Here is a 5,000-nt window from a genome sequence, read left to right on the forward strand (position 1 = left end):
AGGATGGAGACAATGCTCACATCACAAACACAGGACTCCTCCCGTTGGGTAAGATCTTTAAGTTGTCCTCGGAACATCCAAATCTTGAGACAGTACAAGACTTTTGCCATCCATCTGGCATGATTGAAAGCTCCGGGTTTCTAGAAATTTAAGGTAATCATCTCAGTGATTGCCCTGTGCCAAATTGGATTCCGCAAACTTCATGATGCAATCCCTGTCAGGCCGCAGTACCTCCAAATCTTTTCCAGTCTGATAGTTGGACTTGTCAAGGGTGCCCCAATTCTTTTGGAACCGACGAAAGAGTTGGACATCGGGACCTGAGAAAGCTCCAGAGCATGTAGAGAATACTGCACCAAGAATTATTTCGTAAATGTGATGGCGGCATGCCAAATTAAGGACTGTGCAACGGAGTCTCTGTTCTAGAAGAATGCATGCTCCTGATCGACGTCCCGTGTTTGATGCAGTTGTATCAAAGCAGAAGCCTGCAACCTTTTCATCCAAACACCCTTCCTGTAACAGTTCATAAACTGCTGCAGCTTGATTCTCGCCCGTTCCTGATGTCAGTTTTGGTACACCAAGAAGTTGTGTTTCTCCAGTGGATACAGCCATTATCAAAACTGGAAGGCGGTCAACAGATATTGTTGAACAGAGGAGAGATGGCAATAACTTGTTATCCCAATGCACAATGCATGTTTTGCCTTCGGCTTTGAATGCGTTGTGCAGGTCCATCCATTGTTGCTGACGGTGCTTTTCGCTATGGCGGTTGACGCTGGAGCAGCTGATATTGAGCTCCCCAGGATCATGTCCCAGAATTTTGGTGGTTTCAGCTACCACAAACAGAGCATTGCAATAGGTTGTCCCTGTCCAATCCAGTGCTCCTGTAAGCTCTGGGGTCCAGATATTGTTATGTTGAAACCGCTTGGTTTATGGAGTTGTTTTCTTCTGTCCGTTATCTGAATCCGCAGATGTCGAAGAGTCTGCACCTGACTCTGCTGAGGAAGAAGATCCTTCCAGCTTAACTAGGCTTGTAATTGCCTCGGCATCGGCAACATGTTTTTGTCTGCACCTTTTCAGTTCTTCCTCTCGCTGTTGCGTTCTTGCTTCCATGTTGGCCAGTTTCTTGTCCATCACGCCCAATGAGCCACGACGCCCTGGTTCTCATTGCTCTGTTAAAAATTCTTTGTCTTCTTGAATATGAATTAAAGACATTGCATTGGCATGCGCCACATCAAATAGGGTTTTCATTGCTACCTGGATTTTTTTTTTCATTTGCCTCTTTTTTCCCTCTTCTCCCTTTGTTTTTCTTCAAAAGTTTCACTGCTTTTTCTTGAATTTTGTCATTTCTTTGAACAGGAAGCCTGGCATTTTTCCAGTGAGCTTCTACTTCACTTGTTACAATAGATGCACTTTCACTAATGCCTTTGTTTAATGTCATATGGTGATGTAAAAATACACTTAACACTTGCTCCTTGCTGGGGAGCTTAGCCCCCAAAATTGTAGTGGACATTTCTTCAATGAGATAAAAACCACATTTTTACGCCATCAGAAAAAATAAAGATACAAAGATCTTAGTACAGTGTCTTTGCCACCTTTCAGAGATGAGATTACTTCATATATAACGCAATCAAATGTAATCAGCGTGGAACTGAGTGGATGATACAAGATGATGCAACATTTAGTCGTCTTCTCCGAGGGGGAAATCTCAAAACTTGTTGAGCCACCCCTAAATATTATTTGATTGGCTTCAAACTTTGTACACAGTTTTTTCTACTGAAATGGAACCAGATTCAGGCCAGGGAGCAAAGGAATTCAGGAATTCATTTTTATGGACCACCCTAATATATATATATATATATATATATATATATATATATATATATATATATATATGTATGTATGTATGTATATATATATCGATATATATATATATATATATATGTATGTATGTATATATATATATATCTATATATATATATGTATGTATGTATATATATATATATCTATATATATATATATATATATATATATATATATATATATATATATATATATATATATATATATATATATATATATATATATATATAAAGAGAGAGAAAGAGAGAGAGAGAGAGAGAGAGAGAGAGAGAGAGAGAGAGAGAGAGAGAGAGAGAGAGAGTGTGAGGTGGTTGTTATAGGATACTACTTGAATGACATCAATCTTTTAAAGTGAGAAGGGTTGTAGTGCTAAATCAAAACAATAAAAAAATGATTGCAAATATAGATATGTAGCTTTCATAAAATATAAATAAAGTAAGGCTATAGTTTGGTGAATAGAATTGATAATTCTATATGAAGCAAATAGCTGCAATTTCAAGGAAGCAAAGGGTGGTAGGATACGTGATGTTCTTAGTATGTTCACTTTTTATTATTGTCTCTACAGGTGACGGTACTTTTTCATAGACCCTATTTCCTAGTTATGGAGTTGCAGTGGCTGAATTCATCTACATAGCTCTAGCTAAAATTATTACAAGGGAAAAATGGGGTCGTCGGCACGGGGAGGGGGGGGGGGGGGGCGGATATAAATACCTTAATAAAACTGAATGTGTGGTTGTATATATGTTTAGATAATTTTATCTTATAAACCCAGCAATTCTTATTGACAAGCTTGCATTATCTAAATGTAATCACTTAGAATTTCAGTTGTCCTTCTTAAATGGAAATTACTTTTGTATAATATACCAGGTCTACGTTATTTCTAATTGCTGAATTAATGTGTATTTTGTCTATGGCTAAGATTTCAATGAACAAGTGAGATATTTTCATCCTGGTATTCTTCTTTACTCTGGGATGCTTTTTAAATGCATCTCCTTTTTTGAGCTTAAGAAGTTAACTCTAATCCAATATTACCTACCAGAAACACAATATTCATCAAATTCCTTATCACTAGTTTAGATAATTTTTTATACAGTATGATTATTGTAAAAATGTCACAGGAATTTCCCTAATTTTGCCTCCTTTATTTTTTTTTTTTTTTTCATATTTCTCAGGACCCTACCATCCAACACGTAAAAGTAAGTATGCTACTTGATTGTTAAAATCGTATTCTATAATACATGAAACTCGGTGTAACCTAATATCTTTGAAGTTAGATGCAGCAAGAACTTCTTATTAATATGATGAGAAGGCGGAACTTCAGAACTTCAGACTTGGTGTAACTGCTTGCTATTCTTATGACCAAAAAATATACGACTTGTTTCACATTTTATTTATCAGTTACACGTTTAATTATCACTCCTATACATCAGATTTATTTGTCCATATTTTATGTTATAACATTTACTTCTCGATTTCTTGCCACAAGTGATACTTTCCCGAAAGCTAGCATTCGTGGTAAAGAGAGATAGAGCGCCGCAATCTATGTTGGCATATCAAGTAGGGAATTACCTGGTTTAATTAGCTGTTGTTTAGGCTACTTAGAGATATCTGACCATTCTCAGCACAGTCTAACATGACTAGTCGCTGAAAGTGTTTTATTATTAATTCATATTATTAACAATTTCACTGGTTATTCTTTTTTTTAGGATTTTACATATATTAAACATAGATATGTATTATGTTTAGTTAGAAGAATGTTCTTATGATCCTACATAAGCCTATTACATGTTTTCTGATCTAGTAGAAAGAAATGTTTCCTCGTTTTCACATAGAAATACGGTTTACTCATCTCCTGAAGCTTTCACCTAAATATGTTTTACATATTCTAAAAATCCTTACCAATCTGTTTAAAACAATAATTATATATATTTGTATATAAAAAAAATAGTTTTAATCATGGTGGAAGATGCTTTCCTGTGCTGATAGGAAACGGCAGCAATACTAATCTACTCATAGTGTTCCTTGCGATTCATGATTCGAACATCAAATGAATTACTTGTAACGTTTATTTTTTTCATGATAATCATTTGAAATATACAAACCAACACCAACACGTACACACGGATATAGATGATGAAATGAATGATATTAGTACTATAAACAAGAAATTTGATTACAATGTAACTTTATAAGATGATGCATTAAAAACAACAATAAAAGATCTTCAGTTATAATAAAATGGAAAACTTTAATTATTATTATTATTATTACTACCCAACTACAACCCTAGTTGGAAAAGCAAGATACTATAATCCCATGGGCTTCAGTTGGATAAAATAGCCCTGTGAGGAATGGGAATAGGGAAATAAATGAATGATGAGAACAAATAGCAGTAAATCATTATAAAAACAATAACAATGTCAAAACAGACATACTACTATTATTATCATTATCATTATTTCTTGATATACCACAACCCCAGATGGAAAAGAAAGACGCTATAAGCCCAGGGCCCCCCAACAGGGAAAATAGCCCAGCCAGGAAAGGACACAAGGAAAAACTAAATATCTTAAGAAGAGTAACAACACTAAAATAATATTTCCTAAATAAACTAAAAAACTTTAACAAAACAATAGCAAAAGAAATTAGATAGAATAGTGTGACTGAGTGTACCCTCAAGCAAGAGAACTCTAACCCAGGATCAGCCAAAACGGTTGCCTTTTCCTTTGAACAGTGAGTGACTGAACCATCTAGTTTAAGTAAATGAGGAACTGTTTCATCTACACCAGAGAAGGCAGATTTAGGGGTAGACCACCATTTATGTTCCTGAGTTGTACCAGAAAGGGTTTCTTTTATTGTTAAATCGTATTCCTTTTCAGTTGAAGCATAAATTCTCTGAGCAAAAGCTCTCCGATGAGTATAGTTATTCCAGGTCAAATCTGATCTGTTACCCTTCCAAAGATGATAGGCCTCCTGCTTCTCCAAATATGCACGTCTACAATCATCATTGACCCATGGTTTATCCTTCACTCGGTACCTTAGCACACGAGAAGGGACACGACTATAAATTATGTTGACTAGATTCTCATTCAAAGGGACAACAGGATCAACACTGCTATATAATTGGGATCAATTCAAGCACA

This window comes from Palaemon carinicauda, chromosome 8 (genome assembly GCF_036898095.1).
Source record: "Palaemon carinicauda isolate YSFRI2023 chromosome 8, ASM3689809v2, whole genome shotgun sequence".
Taxonomy (NCBI): domain Eukaryota; kingdom Metazoa; phylum Arthropoda; class Malacostraca; order Decapoda; family Palaemonidae; genus Palaemon; species Palaemon carinicauda.